Here is a 21,260-nt window from a genome sequence, read left to right on the forward strand (position 1 = left end):
AAGAAGAGATTACAATTAGAAAATTCATAGACCAACTTTCAAAAACTGAAATAATCAACACAGTGACAATTTTTATATATTTGAGTGTGTGCCTACCATCTTAAATATTTCAGGTTTTCCCTACATTTTATCCCATTTCTCTTTCTTAATAGAAACAGAACAAAATGAGACAACCTTGATATTTGTATATTTCCCCAAAATTATTTTCGTACAGTCTAACATCCTTTTGTCTTCTTTACTTTCTCCTACCCCCATTATGTTGCTGTAATCTACTTTAAATCCTAATCTATTATGCCATAGTCCCTTTTCTTTTAGTTATTATAAAGGACAACAGATTTTGCCAAGATACTTTATCAGCATTGCTTTAATTTTTAAGCATCTTATGTATTTGTTTCTTTATATATGAGCATTTCATCAAAAACTGTTTTCTTGATACTTGAAAATCAATATTACCTAATGTTCTCGTATTTGAATGACTGCATAGCTGTATATAAAGTTCTAGGTTTTAAGATTTTTTTTTCTGTCAGTACTGAAAATCCGTTGCCTTTTTGGTCCTGTTTATCCTCATTATTTCATTATATCTTCAAATACACCCTCTCTTAAAATTGTTGACTCTCTGTGTCTCCAGTTTTTCAGATGTTAGCATTGCCTGTCCCTTAGCCTTTCTTTTATATTTCTTATTTCACTGTCCTTTCCTTAGTCTTAAAGATTTCCTCCAGCTGGTCTACAAATTTGTTACTTTATTCCTCATTTTAACTCCAGTTCCGTGTAATTGTTTCTGCTTGCTTCTTTGTTCTCTTCTTTTTTGTGTGTGTGCACGCACTGGGGATTGAACCCAGTACCTCTCTCACATTAGGCAAGCACTCTACCACTGAGCTACATCCACAGTTTCATCTCTTTGTCTTATTACATGTTGCTAATATCTTCCCTTGACTCTTTTGACATATTTATTAGGCTAATTTAAAATTCTTGGGCCATTACCTCTGATACCTCTGTTTCTCTTAGACTCTATATGCCATTGTGTTATTTTTCTTTGAAAATATTTTAGCTCCTTAAGTATCTTGATATTTTGATCTGTAAGATGATTTCCCCCTGGGGATATTGACTATTGGGCTATCACATAGGCTAGTACCCAGTCAGTGTCAACCTCAGTGAACTCAGAAGATGGAAGGTAGGTAGAAAAGCTTCACACCACCTGAGAAATCAGTTATCAAGTCAGCAAAATGATACCTCCAGCCCATGGTTCACCATTTTCTCCCAACTCCTCACTCCACCAGGAAAAGCAACACCTAAAGCTGGTAATTATAACTCACTAGGTCTATGATTTGGTTAAAAAGGGCAGGGAAATTACTAGCCATACTTAGTTTGTCCCCACCTGTTTTTCATGCCTTCTATTTACTCTTGTGGGTTGTTTATACCTTAGTCTTAGTCCCTGCAGCTGTGAGAACATTCAATGTTTGTCTCAGGTCAGGAAAAAAAAAATCAAAACAGAGCTTCAAAAGTTCACCTCCTTGTTGGTCTTCCCACAGCCTTGGAGGTCAGCCTCCTGCCCTAGAGCCCTGGATCCATGGCCTAAAACACCAGCCTAGCACCCTTACCAGTTCAAAGTAGTCCTCGTCATCACCCTGTCTCCCTAGTTTTCAGGTTTTCTTATTTACTGGCTTTTCACTCTCTAGCTCCTACAGTAGTTGGTCTTTGGAGAGGACTCTAGCACTTGTACTACTTCAATATCTTGGTAAAGTCTTTCTGGAAGAAACTAACACTATCAGTAAATAGTATATTCCCTTTGATCTAAAGATCAGATTTCTACAAGTTGCTCTTAACTGTATTATAAGAATTATTTAATCATGATATTGGGAAACAAATGTCCAGCACTGGGGCTTAAATAAATTAGTGTTCTCAGTAAACTATTCTGATAATATACTATTTGTTTTTAATCTTTTAAAAGATGGTACTTGCATACCTGAGCACCAAGATATAACAAAACTTACCTTTAAGTATAAAATGATGGACAAATTTATTTCTGCCATCCTTATTTGTACTTTCCTAAATTTCTACAATATATATGTATTACTTTGGACCCCAAACTCATGAAGAAACCAACAGGTTTGTATTTTAATAAAGCAGAAGCAGCTGTAATTTGATGTATGTATTCTTTAGTTTTTATTCTCAGTTTGTTCACTTAATTTTTAACTGAAAGTTTGAAATCAAAAAAAAATTATTGGTTTATATAATTTTCTTTGCCTTGTCAAAATAAGGAGTCTAATTGGCCTGGTTGTAAGGAATAGTGGATGTCACAGTAGGTCATTACCATTTATTGAGAAGGTTATCCTGACATCTTATACATGGAAAGATGTAAATTTTCCATGATTCTTATTATTTTAATATTTTTCATTAAATCATTAAATACATGTAGTGTGTATTAGCTATTTCAAAATCTTTCCTAATTACATATTGTTGTTATTTCTTGGTCAATTTCTGTCTACTGTCATTTCTCTTGGGTTAGGATCAATTTTGCTACTTTTTCACATCTTATGTTTACTAACTAGATGGATTTACATAGGGAATTATATGTGGATATTTAGTATTAATAGCATGTCTTGTTAAAGGGCCTCATTCCCTAAAAATGGAAAGGATGCATCATCTTCGTATTTATCCCTTTTATTCCCTGTCTCTGTAGTTATAAGTTTTAATTTTCTCAACTTGAATATTTATGAGTCAAAGAATGTCAATTAAAGATGAGAAATTATAAAGTATATACATAATTTAACAATATAAAGAAAAATGAGAAATATTAACTAAAAATGATGGAAAGGAAGACTAGGAGAGAATAATAAAAATATGCAAATATTATAGCAGTGAATTAATAGATCTTGAATACAGAAATAAGGGACAGATACAAATTATATAAGTTAATTTATAAATACAAAGTTGCATAAAGTTATAACCATAACTACTGGAACAAAGATACAGAAAAACAAGATAATAAAACAATGTTTTTATAATATATGTAAGTTGAAATAATAAAGAATGAAGGCCAGTTCTATTCATCAAGTGTGTACTAAAAGAAATCAGCCAAGAGAAAAATTAACGCAAATGAGTTAAATCCTATGTTGATTTTTTTAAAAACTGGATTTCCGACTAAATTGCAGAGCAAAATTCTATGCTCTGGTATATGTAACTAAATGACACAACTTAAAGAAAGTGTTTTAGAAATGTCAAGACTTTAAAAAAAAGATGAAAGGCCAAAGGCAAGCAGAATATTTATATCAGACCAGAGGAATTCAGTCTACATAAACACAAAATGAGACAAACATGTTTTTTAATGCAAACAGTTACCTCACAATGGAAAAGTAGCAATATGAATATCTACAAATCACATAGTATGGCATCAATATTCTAAAAAAAAAATTGAAAATAGATAAAAACATCCTCTCAGTCCATAGCAGAGCAATCGGAGACAGATTAGGGAATTGCAAGAAAACACTGAAAGCATTTACACAAAAGTTAGCCACATTGCAAAGATGACCATTGTCAGGACTATAATTTAATCTTGTACTACAAGACACTAGCCAACTGAACTAAACAGAACTTTCTCAAAAGAAGAAATTCAAATGGTCAAAAAACACATGAAAAAATGCTTACCATATCTAGCCATAAAGGAAATACAAATCAAAACCACACTAAGATTCCACCTCACCCCTGTTACAATAGCCATCATCATAAACATCACCAACAACATGTGTTGGCAAGGATGTGGGGTAAAAGGAACCCTAGTCCACTGCTGGTGGGAATGCAAGCTGGTGCAACCACTCTGGAAAAAAATTTGGAGACTTCTTAAAAATCTAAACATAGACCTGCCATATGATCCAGCAATCCCACTCCTGAGGATATACCCAAAGGAATGCAACACAGGTTACTCCAGAGGTATCTGTACACCATATTTATTGCAGCACTATTGTGAATACACAATAGCCAAGTTACGGAAACAACCAAGATGCCCCACTATTGATGAATGGATCAAGAAAATGTGGTACTTGTACACAATGGAATTTTACTCAGCCGTGAAGAAGAATGAAATCTTATCATTTGCAAGTAAATGGATGGAACTGGAGAACATCATTCTGAGCAAGGTCAGCCAGGCTTGGAAGACCAAAAATCATATGTTCTCCCTCATATGCGGACTTTAGATCTAGGGCAAATGCAGCAATGTGGTTGGACTTGGATCACATGACAAGGGGAGAGGAGAGCACATATGGGAGATACAGGAATAGGTAGAAAACCCAAAACATGAAAGTGTTTGATGTCCCTACTCCAAGGGAACTAATACAGAGAAAGTGACAGAGGTTATCATGAGACAGGGATCAGTAACCAGTGTAAAGACCAGTTAGAGATGAATCAACATGGGTTGTAACACATGGGTACACGAAAGCAATGCTAGGAATCTTTCTGTGTAGCTATCCTTAACTAGTAAAAATGCTTTGTCTTCCTTATTAGCCTTGTGTCTTTTCTTCAACAAAATTAGTGATAAAGGCAGAACAGGAACTGCCTGGAACTGAGGGGGGAAGGGAGGGAGAGGGTGGGGAAGGGGACAGAGTGGAGAAATGACCCAAACAATTATGTACATGTGAATAAATGAATAATTTTAAAAAATGACACTAGCCAAGAGAAAAATGTACCATGTTAAAAAAAAAAAAAGATTAGTTAAATCCCTGGGTAAAGATAACATAATTATATACCTGAACTAAAAATTTTACCCAAAATAAAATCAACTGAGTAGCTACTACAACTAATAAAAGAATTCATTGAGATATATGCCACAAGATTAGTATGAAGATAACTTTAATGTACACCAAAATAACTTCCACTTACTCCCCAGGTCCCCAATCCATGTATTTATGTTACGTATTAGTTTTCTGTGGCATAACAGGTAGTTTAAACAAAAGGGTAAGAGGTCAGTGTGGTTTGAGGAGAGTAAGGTAGCTAATGGTAGGAGAAGTCAAAAAGCTAATGAGTTTCATTGGAGTTTTTTTGTTTGTTATTTATCTTGTTTGCTTGTTCTAGCAAGGAAGTTATATGATCTAACTGAATTTTGTTAGTTTTATTATGACTGCTATCTTACAAACTGGTTGATAGGGAGCAGGGGTAAACTTGGGAAGATAGTTTAGAGATTTATGTCTTAGACCAGAGAAATGGTAGTGGAAGTAATGAGAAATAGCTGAAGTTTGAATGAAATTTAAAGTTAAGTCAACTAGCTTCCTGACAGACTGGATAAGGGAGTGTGAGGGAGAAAACTCAAGGAAGAAAAAGTGTGAAAATGTTATCGAGGAACATGGGAAATTGAATGGACTAGGGAAAAGTGCTGTGATTGCCTGGAAGCATGAAGGGCCTACTTGTTCTTCGTGAATATGAATGTGATACCAGTCAGTATAGTTACGAGCTTTTCTCCTGCCACATTCATCTGCATTATTTTGACCTCATCAGATCTACAGAGATCTATAAGGTATTATTTCAATGTATCTTTATTAAATAAAAAAGATAAATACAAAATATCTAGAGAATGATCCAGTTTGAACAATATTTCAGTGAGATTCATATATACTTTGTAGTTACATAAAATTTAGGGGTGTGTGTGTGTGTGTGTGTGTATGTGTGTGTTATTGTTGTGCTGGCTGAGGATACATTGTGGCATTTAAAAAAGTTCTTCCAATGTATCAAATATATTATACTTGAATTCACCCCATACACCACTGTCCTTTATCCTGTCCTCCCCTGATTCCTGGAATAGTTTCAGTAGGTATCATTTTTGCATTTACATACATGTATACATAGTATTTGCACCATATTCACCCTCCTTCGCCATTTCCCTGCCACCTACCCCCTCACACTTGTACCAACCACCCCCCTACCAGCCAGGACCTGTTCCACCCTCCTGCTCTCTGATTTTGTAAAAGAAAAAACATGACATTTTTTGCTTATTTGTGATAAAGGTAGTTACACAGGGAGTTTTCTTGTGATATTTTCATGTATATATGTATTATAATCCCAATTGGTTCATCTCTATTTTTCTTCATTCTGCCTTCGTCTTTTTATTTATGGTTGTTTCAGCCAATTTAAGAATTCTATGTTCATTCTTATATAGAGAATATATCAACCATATTCAAGTTCTTAGTTTCCTTCTTTCACCCTAGCCGTCTTGTATGTGATCTCCCCTTAGTGTGACCAGTTTTTCAAAATACTGCTGTATTTATATTAGGTCTACATTCCACATATGAGAGAACGCATGTGGCTTTTAGCCTTCTGAGCCTGACTAACTTGACTTAAGATGATGTTCTCCAGTTTCATCTGTTTACCTGCAAATGACAAAATTTCATTCTTCTTTGTGGCTGAGTAAAATTCCATTGTATATAATACCACATTTTCTTAATCCATTCATCAGTAGTGGCGCATTTTGGCTATTTCCATAGCTTAGCTATTATAAATAATACTGTAATAAACATGGGTGTGCAGGTGTCTTTGTTGTAACCTGACTCACATTCCTCCGGGTGTATCACTAGGAGTGGTATTGGTGGATCATATGGCAGTTCTATTTTTAGTTTTTTGAGGCACCTCCATATTGTTTTCCATACTGGTTGTACTAATTCACATTCCCACCAGCAGTATATGAGGGTTCCTTTTTCTTCTGTACCCTCACCAACATTTGTTGTTGCTTGTGTTCTTATGATAGCTTTTCTAACAGGAGTGTCATAGAATCTTAATGTGGTTTTGATTTGCATTTCCTTTATGACCAGGGATTTTTTTTCTTTTTTTTTTTTCTTTTTCTTTTATTATTCATATGTGCATACAAGGCTTGGTTAATTTCTCCCCCCTGCCCCCACCCCCTCCCTTACCACCCACTCCGCCCCCTCCCTCTCTCCCCCCTCAATACCCAGCAGAAACTATTTTGCCCTTATCTCTAATTTTGTTATAGAGAGAATATAAGCAATAACAGGAAGGGACAAGGGTTTTTGCTGGTTGAGATAAGGATAGCTATACAGGGCATTGACTCACATTGATTTCCTGTGTGTGTGTGTTACCTTCTAGGTTAATTCTTTTTGATCTAACCTTTTCTCTAGTACCTGTTCCCCTTTTCCTATTGGCCTCAGTTGCTTTTAAGGTATCTGCTTTAGTTTCTCTGCGTTAAGGGCAACAAATGCTAGCTAATTTTTTAGGTGTCTTACCTATCCTTACCCCTCCCTTGTGTGCTCTCGCTTTTATCATGTGCTCATAGTCCAATCCCCTTGTTGTGTTTGCCCTTGATCTAATGTCCACATATGAGGGAGAACATACAATTTTAGGTCTTTTGGGCCAGGCTAACCTCACTCAGAATGATGTTCTCCAATTCCATCCATTTACCAGCGAATGATAACATTTCGTTCTTCTTCATGGCTGCATAAAATTCCATTGTGTATAGATACCACATTTTCTTAATCCATTCGTCAGTGCTGGGGCATCTTGGCTGTTTCCATAACTTGGCTATTGTGAATAGTGCCGCAATAAACATGGATGTGCAGGTGCCTCTGGAGTAACCTGTGTCACAATCTTTTGGGTATATCCCCAAGAGTGGTATTGCTGGATCAAATGATAGATCCATGTCTAGCTTTTTAAGTAGCCTCCAAATTTTTTTCCAGAGTGGTTGTACTAGTCTACATTCCCACCAACAGTGTAAGAGGGTTCCTTTTTCCCCACATCCTCGCCAACACCTGTTATTGGTGGTGTTGCTGATGATGGCTATTCTAACAGGGGTGAGGTGGAATCTTAGTGTGGTTTTAATTTGCATTTCCTTTATTGCTAGAGATGGTGAGCATTTTTTCATGTGTTTTTTGGCCATTTGAATTTCTTCTTTTGAGAAAGTTCTGTTTAGTTCACTTGCCCATTTCTTTATTGGTTCATTAGTTTTGGGAGAATTTAGTTTTTTAAGTTCCCTATATATTCTGGTTGTCAGTCCTTTGTCTGATGTATAGTTGGCAAATATTTTCTCCCACTCTGTGGGTGTTCTCTTCAGTTTAGAGACCATTTCTTTTGATGAACAGAAGCTTTTTAGCTTTATGAGGTCCCATTTATCCATGCTATCTCTTAGTTGCTGTGCTGCTGGGGTTTCATTGAGAAAGTTCTTACCTATACCTACTAACTCCAGAGTATTTCCTACTCTTTCCTTTATCAACTTAAGACTTTGGGGTCTGATATTAAGATCCTTGATCCATTTTGAGTAAATCTTGGTATAGTGTGATATACATGGATCTAGTTTCAGTTTTTTGCAGACTGCTAACCAGTTTTCCCAGCAGTTTTTGTTGAAGAGGCTGTCTTTTCTCCATCGTATATTTTTAGCTCCTTTGTCAAAGACAAGTTGGTTATAGTTGTGTGGCTTCATATCTGGGTCCTCTATTCTGTTCCACTGGTCTTCATGTCTGTTTTTGTGCCCGTACCATGCTGTTTTTATTGTTATTGCTTTGTAATATAGTTTGAAGTCAGGTATTGTGATACCTCCTGCATTGTTCTTTTGACTGAGTATTGCCTTGGCTATTCGTGGCCTCTTGTGTTTCCATATAAATTTCACGGTAGATCTTTCGATCTCTTTAATGAATGTCATTGGAATTTTGATGGGAATTGCATTAAACATATAGATTACTTTTGGGAGTATCGACATTTTTACTATGTTGATTCTACCAATCCATGAGCATGGGAGATCTCTCCACTTTCTATAGACTTCCTCAGTCTCTTTCTTCAGAAGTGTATAGTTTTCCTTGTATAGGTCTTTCACATCTTTTGTTAGGTTTACACCTAGGTATTTGATTTTTTTTGAGGCTATTGTAAATGGAGTTGTTTTCATACATTCTTTTTCCGTTTGCTCATTGTTAGTGTATAGAAATACTAATGATTTTTCTATGTTGATTTTATATCCTGCTACCTTGCTATAGCTATTGATGATGTCTAGAAGCTTCTGAGTAGAGTTTTTTGGGCCTTTAAGGTATAGGATCATGTCATCTGCAAATAGGGATATTTTGACAGTTTCTTTACCTATTTGTATTCCTTTTATTCCTTCTTCTTGCCTAATTGCTCTGGCTAGGAATTCCAGTACTATGTTGAATAGGAGTGGAGATAGTGGGCATCCTTGTCTGGTTCCTGATTTTAGAGGGAATGGTTTCAGTTTTTCTCCATTAGGTATAATGCTGGCTGTAGATTTGTCATATATAGCTTTTATAATGTTGAAGAACTTTCCTTCTATTCCTAGTTTTCTTAGAGCTTGTATCATGAAATGATGTTGGATCTTATCAAAGGCTTTTTCTGCATCTATTGAGATGATCAAGTGGTTTTTGTCTTTGCTTCTGTTAATGTGGTTTATTATGTTTATTGATTTTTGTATGTTGAACCACCCCTGCATCCCTGGGATGAAGCCTACTTGGTCATGGTGAATAATCTTTTTGATGTGTTGTTGAATTCGGTTTGCCATTATTTTGTTGAGGATTTTTGCGTCAGTGTTCATTAAGGAGATTGGCCTATAGTTCTCCTTTTTGGAGATGTCTTTGCCTGGTTTTGGGATAAGTGTAATACTGGCTTCATAAAATGTGTTTGGCCGTTTTTCTTCCCTTTCTATTTCATGGAACAGTTTAAGGAGGGTTGGTATCAGTTCTTCTTTAAAGGTCTGATAGAATTCAGCAGAGAATCCATCAGGTCCTGGACTTTTCTTTTTGGGGAGACTCTTGGTTGCTGCTTCAATTTCATTTTATGTTATAGATCTATTCAGGTGATTAATGTCCTCTTGTTTCAGTTTTGGATGATCATATGTATCTAGAAATCTGTCCATTTCTTTTAGATTTTCAAATTTATTTGAATATAGGTTCTCAAAGTAGTCTCTGATGATTTCCTGGACTTCCATGGTGTTTGTTGTTATCTCCCCTTTTGCATTCCTGATTCTACTAATTTGGGTTTTTTCTCTCCTCATTTTAGTCAGGTTTGCCAGGGGTCTATCGATCTTGTTTATTTTTTCAAAGAACCAACTTTTTGTTTCATTAATTCTTTGCATGGTTTTTTTGGTTTCTATTTCGTTGATTTCAGCTCTTATTTTTATTATTTCTCTCCTTCTATTTGTTTTGGGATTTGCTTGTTCTTGTTTTTCTAGGAGTTTGAGATGTAGCATTAGGTCATTGATTTGGGATCTTTCAGTGTTTTTACTATATGCAGTCATGGCTATAAACTTTCCTCTCAGGACTGCCTTAGCTGTGTCCCATAGGTTCCGGTAGGTTGTTTTCATTTTCATTGACTTCCAGGAACTTTTTAATTTCCTCTTTTATTTCATCGATGATCCATTCTTCATTAAGTAATGAGTTATTTAGTTTCCAGCTGCTTGCATGTTTTTTGTCTTTACTTTTGTTGAGTTCTACTTTTACTGCATTGTGATCAGATAGTATGCACGGTATAATTTCTATTTTCTTATATTTGCTGAGACTTGCTTTGTGCCCTAAGATATGATCTATTTTGCAGAAGGTTCCATGGGCTGATGAGAAGAATGTATATTGTGTAGAAGTTGGATGAAATGTTCTGTAGACATCAACTAGGTCCATTTGATCTATTGCATATTTTAGATCTTGGATTTCTTTATTGAGTTTTTGTTTGGATGACCTATCTATTGATGATAATGGGGTGTTAAAGTCTCCCACAACCACTGTGTTGGCATTTATATATGCTTTTAGGTCTTTCAGGGTATGTTTGATGAAATTGGGTGTGTTGACATTGGGTGCATACAGGTTGATAATTATTATTTCCTTTTGGTCTATTTCCCGTTTTATTAGTATGGAATGTCCTTCTTTATCTCGTTTGATCAATGTAGGTTTGAAGTCTACTTTGTCAGAGGTAAGTATTGCTACTCCTGCCTGTTTTCTGGGGCCATTGGCTTGGTAAATCTTCTTCCAGCCTTTCATCCTAAGCATATGCTTATTTCTGTCGGTGAGATGGGTCTCCTGTAAGCAACAAATTGTTGGATCTTCCTTTTTAATCCATTTCATCAAGCAGTGCCTTTTGAAGGGTGAATTAAGTCCGTTAACATTAAGCATTAGTACTGATAGATATGTGGTGATTCCTGTCATGTAGTTGTCTTAATTGTTTGAAGGTTTGATTGTGTGTACCTAAGTTGAGATTACTCTCTACTCTCTTGCTTTTTCTTTTCCTGTGGTTTGCTGCTGCCTGTCTTTTCATGGTTAATTTGGGTTTTACTTTCTGTGTGCAGAATCCCTTGAAGAATCTTTTGTAGTGGTGGCTTTGTGGTCACATATTGTTTTAGTTTCTGCTTATCATGGAAGACTTTTATTGCTCCATCTATTTTGAATGATAGTTTTGCTGGGTAGAGTATCCTGGGGTTGAAGTTATTTTCATTCAGTGCCCGGAAGATCTCACCCCATGCTCTTCTTGCTTTTAATGTTTCTGTTGAGAAGTCTGCTGTGATTTTCATGGGTTTACCTTTGTATGTTACTTCTTTTTTCTCTCTTACAGCCTTCAATATTCTTTCCTTAGTTTCTAAACTTGTTGTTTTAATGATGATATGTCGTGGAGTAGTTCTATTTTGATCTGGTCTGTTTGGTGTCCTGGAGGCCTCTTGCATCTGTATGGGAATATCTTTCTCTAGATTTGGGAAATTTTCTGTTATTATTTTGTTGAATAGATTACGCATTCCCTTCACTTGCACCTCTTCTCCTTCTTCGATGCCCATGATTATCAAGTTTGGTCTTTTGATGGAGTCGGTGAGTTCTTGCATTTTCTTTTCACAGGTCTTGAGTTGTTTAATTAATAGTTCTTCGGTTTTTCCTTTAATTACCATTTCATCTTCAAGTTCTGAGATTCTCTCTTCTGTTTGTTCTATTCTGCTGGATTGGCCTTCCATTTTGTTTTTCAGTTCTATTTCGTTCTTTTTTCTGAGGTTTTCCATATCCTGGGTGGGTTCCTCTTTAATGTTGTCTATTTTTTTCCTGAGTTCATTTATCCATTTATTCATTGTGTTCTCTCTTTCACTTTGGTGTTTATACAGTGCTTCTATGGTTTCCTTTATTTCTTCTTTTGCTTTTTCAAATTCTCTATTTTTGTTGTCTTGGAATTTCTTGAGTGTCTCCTGTACATTTTGGTTGACCCTATCCAGTATCATCTCTATAAAATTTCATTGAGTACTTGTAGTATGTCTTCTTTTAAATTATTCCTGTGGGCTTCATTGGGTCCTTTGGCATAGTTTATCTTCATTTTGTTGGATTCTGGATCCTCTGGTTCCTGTAGTAATTTTTTGCTGTGGGGAAACTGGTTTCCCTGTTTTTTCTGTCTTCCCGTCATTGTCTTTGGTGTTGTTACTGTCCCTGTACTGTGTACAATTAAGTATTTTCTGGCTTGTAATAATAACAATGGTAATATTTAGAATGGAAGGGTAAGCTGAGATGGAAAGCAAGAAGTTAAAGAAAAGGGGAAACAAATACACAGACAAGAGGGAGAAAGCAGAACAAGGTTTCAGACAAGAAAGTTTCAAAGGTATAAATAGGGAGCGTTAGTGTGCTAATTGACAGACAGTAAGCTGAACAGACATTAGAGAGACAGAGAGAGGATTGAAAATCAAAAATTAAAAAAAGATAAGAATAAAAATAAAAATAAGTAAATGAACTAAACATCTATATATAAAAATGAATTAAAATAAAATGGAAAATAGAAAATTAAAAAAAAAAACAAAAAAACAAAAAACCTCCAAGTTCAAATGCAATGAAGGTTCAGTCTTAATAATTTGGGTGTCCATCTCAGTCTCCAATCCTGGAGATGGTGCCTCAGATGTTGTTCTGTAGTTGTCTCATGAAAGGGGACACATAAAGTAGAACAAAACTACATACACACACACAAAAAAAAAAAAACCCACCAAGTGTCCCAAGTTCAAATGCAATACAGTTTCAGTAAGTTTTTCTGCTTGCAGGTGTAATTCGGTTGTTCTCTCATCAAAGGTAGGGAGAAAAACAAAAAAAAGAGTCTGGAGACAGTTCTGAGAATGGTATCTGCAGCTGTGGCTTGCCTGCCTGCTGCTGTCAGCCTGCTGTTGCTGGAGGTGTTGTTTATGCACATCTCTGGGGTGAGCTTAGCACTCACCTGGCCCCGCAGGCTTTTGTTTGTTCAGCGTTCTCCTGTGCGGGAGCCTCTGCTACAGGCTTTCCCCTTTCCAAGCACTGGGAAAGGTGACACTGCACCTGCGTTGTCAGGCCTGTGTGTTTATTTACAGTTCATGTTGGAGGTGGGTCTTCCCCCCTCTCCTGTATAGTTTTCCTCCCACCACCACTTTCACAAGCTTTCCTGCTCCTGATTACTGGGTGGTGCTGCTGCTCCTGCCAGCCGCCATGTTTGTTTACAGTTCACATGGGAAGTGGGTCTTCCCTCCTCTCCTGTGGAGTTTTCCTCCCTCCGCTACTCTCACCAGCTTTCCCGCTCCTGGTTGCTGGGCACATGCCCCACCCCCGCTCCCACCAGAGCCTCTCTGGCCTGCCCAGCTTGTTTATTTACAGTCCCAGGAAGGGTTCCCTTCCCCCAATCTTCAGTGCTCAACGTGCTCCACCCTCTTTCTCGCGTGTCTTTATTGCTCTTATTGCTTATTACTCAGTTTCTCTTTTTTCCCCGGGTGGAGGTCAGTCTGTCCAGGGGGCTATGCCGCTTTGGCCCAGGCTTGTCTGTGGGAGTACCACTGTACCGCGAAGCTCACCTGGTCCATATATTCCCAAGCTGACTGTGCGCCGGCAACTGGCGGCCTGGGGGCCCTCCTTGTTTCTCCGTTCAAGGTGAAATGGAGATTCTCTGTGCCAGCTGGAGGTGTGGAGGGGTCAAAGTTATGCCTCTTCTCAGTGATTATTCCTGCAAAGTGTGTCTCCGTCGTCTCTCCAAGATTTCACTATAGGAGGCTCACTTTCTGCTTCCTCCCTCTAGCCGCCATCTTGGAATCCCCGCATAATTTGTGTTAATGAAGAAAAGAGATTATAAACAAAACAACATGTAGATTTCTTCTCACCCTAGGCATGAGTTTTTCTTTGCTTTTCATTCCCAGCTAGAATTCTGATGCAGAAGGCATTACACAACCTGAGTTCAATATATGATACAAAGCTATAACAAAGGATGATATTGGGGGGAAAAAAGAACAGTATAGACATTCTTGAACTAAACCCACTGATCTCCATCCAACTGTTATTCAACAAAGGTGCTGAGAATATATGTTGAGGAAAAAGCAGACTCTTCAATAAGTAATGTTCAGAATTTTGGTTACCAACATGCAGAGGAATCTCTTACCATATAAAAAATAACTAAAATGGATTGAAGACTAATGTATAACACTTGAAACTATGAAAATACTAGAAGAAAATGTGGGAAATACTTCAGGATATTGAAATGGGCATAGATTTTTTTATAAGATCCTAAAACTACAGGAAGCAAAAGCAAAAATAGATAAATGAGATTATGTCAAACTAAAAAGCTTGTGCACAGGAAAGGAAACGCAAAGTAAAAATACAGCCATCCTACTGGGAAAAAATAGTTGCAACATATACTTCTAAAAACTAAGTAATACCCCAAAATGGAAATAATTCAGTATCCCCCCAAAATACAGTTTCATTAAAAATGGCCAATAGACTTAAATAGACATTTCTCAAAAGAACAAATCTAAATGGCCAGCCAGTGGGTATATGAAAAAAATTCTCAACATCACTAATCATCAGGGAAATGCAAATCAATGTGATTTGCATCACTCCATTTAGAATGGCTGCTACCAAAAACAAACAAAAGGATAACAAGTGCTGGCAAGGATGTAGACAAATGAGAGCCCTTGCACAGTTACTGGTAATGTAAATTAGTGCAGCCATTGTATAGAATAGTGTCAAAATTCCTCAAAACATTAAAAATATAACTAGCATATGATCCAGGAATCCCACTACTAGGATGTAGCCAAGGGAAATGAAATTAGTGTATCAAAGAAACATCTGCACTCCCGTATTTATTGTAGTAGCACTATTCACAGTAACCAAGAAATGAAAATATCATAGTTGATGAAAAAAGATATGTCATAGATAGATAGATTGATAAGTGAAATACTATTTGGCCATAAAAAGGATGATATCCTGTCATTTGCAACAACAGAGAATAGGAAAACATGAGAAATAACCATGAACAAGAAGAAAACTACTGCATAATTTGCATCATATGTGGATTCTAAAATTTAAAAAAAGAGTCTCATAGAATATTAGAGTAGAGTAATGGCTACCAGAGACTGGGAATAGGGAGGGTGGGAAGAATGGGGAATGGTTGGTCAATAGGTACTCTAGGTTCTAGTATTCTGTTGCGCAGTGGAATTTCTATAGATAATAATAGTGTGCTATGGATTTCTAAACCTGAGAAGGAAGAACTCCAAATGTTTTTACCTCAAAGAAATGGTAACTGTTGCAGATACATAGACTTACCCTTATTTGAGTATTACACAATATATATGTTCATTCAGTCATACATGGTACCCCATAAACATGTATAATTTTAAAATTTTTATTAGCACCTGTGAACTATAGAAAAGAATTTCATTGTGATATTTCTATACATGCATATATGGTACTTTGGTCATACTGATTCCCGCTGTTACTTTTTCTTCCCACCTCTCCTGCCTCCCCTTAATTTTAGTTTTCAGAGAATTTCATTATGCTGTTTTCATACATATATGCAATGTTTTTCCATTTACCCTCTCCCCCTACCATCAGTGGAATTCTCCCCCAACACTACAGTCCTCCTTTTACATTCATGTTGCATTTTTTTAGGTCTGGATTATGCAAATGACAAAAAAAAACCATGGGATATTTGTCTTTATGAGGTTGGATTATCTGCTCAACATAATCTCTAGTTGCCTCCGTTTTCCTGCAAATGACAAAATTTAATTTCTTATTTATGGCTGAGTAGTGTTGCATTGTGTGTTTATACCACATTTTCTTTCTTCATTCCTTGGTTGATGACACATAGGCTATTTCCATAGTTTGGCTATTGTAGATAGTCTGCTATAAATAAGAGTTTACAAATATCTCTATTGTATTACCTTCAGGGAAATATCCAAGAGTGGTATAGCAGGTCATATGCAATTATAATTTTTTGAGAAACCTCCATATTTATTTCCAATAGTTGTACTGTTTTACATTCCCACCTAACAGCTTCCTTTTTTCCCACATCCTTGCTAGCATTTGTTGTTTATTTTCTTGATAGCCATTCTGACTGGGGTGTGATAGAATCTCAGTGTCATTTGATTTGCATTTCCTTTATGGTTAAGGATGTTGAGCATTTCTTCATGTGTTTATTTGGCATTTGTGCTTCTCCTGAGATCTGTCATACAATATATCTGCCCATTTATTCATTGGATTGTTTGTTCCTTTGGTGCTTAATTCTTTTTACCTCTTTGTAAAGAGTCTGGATACTAATCTTTGATGAATAACTGTCAAAGAATTTCTCCCATTCTATCAGTGTTTCTTCATTCTGTTAATTATTTCCTTTGATATGCAGAGTGTTTTAATTTGATGCAATCCATTTGTCAGTTTTTGCTCTTATATCCTGGGCAATCAGAGTCCTATTTAGAAAGTCATTGCCTATGCCTATATCTTCTAGAGTTTCCCATTTTTCCTACAGTAGTTTCAAAGTTTCAGGTCTTACTCTAAGGTCTGTCCTCTTTGAATTAATTTTTGTACAGAGTGAGAAATGAGGTTTCAGTCTTCTGTGTGCAGATATCCAGTTTTCCCAACACTATTTCTCAAAGAGACTGTCTTTCCTTACCATTTTTGTTAAGAATCAGGTGGCTATAACAGTGTGAGTTAATTTCTTGGTCTTCTATTTTATTCCACTGATGTATGTGTCTTTTCTCTGTGTGTGCACCAGAGCTGTTTTTGTTTGTTTACTATGGTTCTGTAGTATAATTTGAAGTCAGGTATTGCAATATCTCCAGCATTGTTCTTTTTGCTCAGGATTGCTTCAGCCATTCAGAGTATATTAGGCCTCCATATGAATTTTAGGATTAATTTTTCTATTTCAATAAGAAATAACATTAGGGTTTTGATGAGGATTGCATTGAATCTGTGGGTTACTTTTGTTAGCATAGCTATTTCCATAATATTAATTCTGCCTACCCATGAACATAGGAGGTTCTTCTAGTGTCTTCTTCAATTTCTTTCTTCAGTATTTTAGTTTTCATTATAGAGGCCTTTAATGTATTTGGAAAGTTTATTCTTAGTTTTTTTTTTTCTTTTTGAGGCAATTGGGGTTGTTTTCCTAATGTCTTTCTTACTTTGTTCATTATTGGCATATAGAAAAACTACTGTGAATTTTGTATGTTAACTTTGCTGAAAGTGTTTATCAGATCTAAGAGTTTTTTGTTGACATCTTCAAGGTCGTTTAAGTATAGAGTCATATCATGTGCAAATAGGATCATTTGAGTGCTGCTTTTCCTATTTGTATCCCTTGTATTTCTTTCTTTTGCCTTATTGCTCTGTCTAGGAATTCAAACAATGTATTGAATAAGAATGGAGACAGTGAACACCTTGTCTCATTCCTAACTTTAGAAGAAACAGTTTCAGTTTTTTCCAATTTAGTGTGATGTTGGCTACAGGTTTGCCATCTATAGTCTTTATTAGGTTGAGGTATGTTCCTTCTGTTCCTACATTCTTCAGAGCATTTATCGTGAAGGAATGTAGAAATTTGTCCAAGGCTCTTTCCACATCTGTTGAGAAAATCACGTGATTTTTGTCCGTTATTCTGTCTACATGATATTTTTGTTTATTGATTTATGTATTTGAACTATCCTTGCATCCCTGGAATGAAACCAACTTAATCATGATATATATGATCTTTTTGATGTGTTGTTCAATATGGTTTACAAGTGTTTTATTGAGAATTTTTGCATTTATACTCGTCAAGGAAATTTGTCACAATTTTCTTTTCTTCTGGTGGTACTGGGGTTTGAACTCAGGGCCTTGTGCCTGCAGGTGCACTACCACAAGAGCCACACCCCAGCCCTTTTTGGCTTTGGTTGTTATTTCTGAGGTAGGGTCTGGTGTTTTTGCCTGGCCTGGCCTGGATCACAATCTTCCTACTTACCCTTTCCACATAACTGGAATAGCAGGCATGTTATTAAGTGTACCTTGTTGGTTGAGATGAGGTCTCAACAAGTTTTGGGGTAGGCTGGTCTCAAATTGTGATTCTCCTAATCTCTGCCTCCTGATTAGCTGGAATTATAGGTATGAGCCAAACACCTGTCTGTATAATTTTCTTTTTGTTGTGGTGGTGGTGGAGGTGTCAGGGTAAAACTGGCTTCATATCATGAGTTTGGCAGCATTCTTTCACTTTCTGTTTTATGGAATAATTTGAAGAACATTGGTATTAGTTCTTCCTTCTTTTCAAATTCCACAGTGAATCCATTCATTCCAAGGATTTTCATTGTTAGGAGACTCTTAGTTACTGCTTTAATTTCATTGACTGTTATACATCTCTTTAAGTGGTTTATATCCTCTTGGTTCAATACAAGTCAGTCATATGTGTCTAGAAATTTACCCATTTCTTCTTGAGTTTCCAGTTTTTTGGAATATGTGTTTTTGATGTATTCCTTGATGAGCTTCTGAGTTTTATTGGTATTCATTGTGAATACCTTTTTCATCTCTAGTTTTATTTTTATGTATCTTCTCTTTTTTGTATTTCTTTATTAGTTTGGCTCTGGATTTGTCAATCTTACTTATTTTTTTAAAGAACCAAGTCTTTGTCTCATTGAGTTATTTTTTTCATTTCCATTTTGCTTATTTCTGCTCTGATCTTTAATATAATATTCTATTTATGGCTTGCTCATGTTTTTCTAAGACCTTAATATGCACCATTAAGCTATTCTTTACATCTCTCTGATTTTTTTATGTAGACACTCATATGTAAACTTTCCTCTTAGCCTTTGCTATGTCCTAAAGGTGGACTGTGTGTTCATTTTGACTTGATTCTGAGAATATTTTGTTTTCCCCACTTATTTCTTTGTTGACCCACTGATCACCAAGATTATATTGTTCAGACTCCATATACTTGAATATTTCTGTATTTTCTTTTGCTATTGACTTAGAGTTTTATTCCATTGTTGCCTAATAAAATAGAAGAGGTTGTTTCAGTTTTCTTATATTTAAGACTTACAGATGTACATCCTAAAATATGATCCACTTTGGAGAAAGTTCTATGGCCTACTTAGAAAAATATGTATTCTGCAGCTGTTAGGAAGAATATTCTGTAGATAACTATTAAATCCATTTGATTGGTTTATAGTTTCCTTTAATTCTGAAGTTTCTTTGTTGTTGTTGTTATTGTTGTTATTTTGGGGGGGTCTGGATGACCTGTCTGCTGGTGAGAGTAAGGTATTCAAGTCTCCAACTATTATTGTGTTTGGGTCCATCTTGCTTTTATGTCCAATACTTTTGTTTTATGAAGGTGGATGCACCAATGTTTAGTTCATATATATTTATAATTATTGTATCCTCTTGAATTTCTCCCTTTATCAATTTGAAGTGTCCTTCTGCATCTCTTTTGACTAGTTTTTATTTGAATGCTGTTTTATCAGCTATAAAAATAGCTACTTCTGCTTGCTTTCAGACTCCATTTTCTTGGAATATGTTTTCCATCCTTTCACATTAAGCCTGTGTTTGTCTTTGCCAGTGAGGTGCACTTCTTATAGGCAATAAATGCTTGGGTCTTGTTTTCAATCCAATCTGCCAGTCTGTGTTTTTGACTAGAGAACTGAGACCATGAACATTCAAAGTTATTATTGAAAGGTATGTAGTCGTCCCTGACATTTTCTTGTTTTTCTTAGTATTTGATTCTTTGCTAATCCTCATTTGCTTTTCTACTTGTCTACTGGACTTTATTCTTTTCCATATTTTATGGTTGCATTTATGTTCCTCTTTTTTGTGTAGGATTCCTTTAAATGTCTTCTTTTTTTGTGTGTGATCATGGAAGTATTTTGTTTGTCCTAAAAAAAATTTTAAAAATAAAACAGGGACGCTGCAGGGATCAACCCCCAGCACACAATAAATAAATAAGGAACAGAATTAGAAGAAAAATATCTTGCTTTCTTGAAAAAAACAATAGTCAATTCTAACCATTGAAAAAAGCTTTCAATTGTAACCATGTTTTATTATTTAATGTTTAAAAAATCTTGTCCTTAGATAGTTCACTCTTTTATATGTATATAAGAGACTACGCAGTTTTTAATTCAGTGTTAGTTTTCCTAATCTACTAAACTCTTGATTACTCATTGCCAACTGTGATCTGCCATTAGAAGCGATCATTCAGCAAATCTTTATATCTGAATCATCAGCCAGTTTATGGATTCTACTGAGTAACATCTTCCTTCAAAACTGCTACAACGTTCTGGGACCCAAATGAGTGAACATAGATTTGGGTTTACTTTGCTGTCGCTTTCTTTCCTCCCTTCCTCACTCCATCCATCCCTCTCTCCCTCCCTCCCTCCTTCCTTCCTTCCTTCCTTGCTTCCTTCTTTCCTTCCTTCCTCTTTCCATCCTTCTTTCCTTCCTTCCCTTCCTGCCTCCCTCCCTTCCTTCCTTCCTTTCTCCCTCTCCCTCCCTCCCTCTCTTTCTTTCTTTCTTCTTTGTCCTTCTATAATTCACCTTTTGCATGTTAAAACTTGTTCATAATAAGACATATTGTAGTTTCTTCATTCTTTCAGTCTTCTAGTTGAATCTTCGATTTAAACTTTTTTCTAGTTTTTAAAAACCATTGTTTAAAGTGAGCCCATTGTGGCAACTTTAGATTCATTTATAAACACTTCCTAAGTTGAGTTGTAATGAATAAAAATTTGGACCTTGGACTAGGAAAAACTTGCAAGATTAACTTTTTATGATGATTTTCAACCTTTGATTGAAAATGTCAATTTTTGTAATATTGAAATAAGAATATACTATACTTTAGCTCAGCCTCATTATATTATTTCATTCCTTTCCTCTATTTTTTTATTCATACTAATTACTTGTTTAGATTTTTTGTGTTAAGATTTTTAAATCTGAAGTGTCTGAAGAATTCTATTACTAATTTCTTTTGAGTGGATGGTATAAGGGTCATTGTGATCATTCAAAGTACAGACAGAAATATTTCTCTATTATAATCCATCTTGGGAGTTTATTTTAAATACTTTAGAATTTGAAGTTTCTCTGATAAAATATGACTTT

General features: G+C 35.8%; 1 protein-coding gene and 1 pseudogene across 15 annotated transcripts in view; one reads left to right on the forward strand and one right to left on the reverse strand.

Moving 5' to 3' along the window:
- Nucleotides 1–21,260, forward strand: part of Mbd5 (methyl-CpG binding domain protein 5) — a 384,589-nt gene that overhangs the window by 146,154 nt on the left and 217,175 nt on the right. The gene's annotated exons all lie outside the window — the stretch shown is intronic.
- Nucleotides 1–21,260, reverse strand: part of LOC141422696 (peroxisomal membrane protein PEX13 pseudogene) — a 92,298-nt pseudogene that overhangs the window by 40,145 nt on the left and 30,893 nt on the right.

The sequence above is a fragment of the Castor canadensis genome, chromosome 4, assembly GCF_047511655.1.
Source record: "Castor canadensis chromosome 4, mCasCan1.hap1v2, whole genome shotgun sequence".
Lineage (NCBI taxonomy): Eukaryota > Metazoa > Chordata > Mammalia > Rodentia > Castoridae > Castor > Castor canadensis.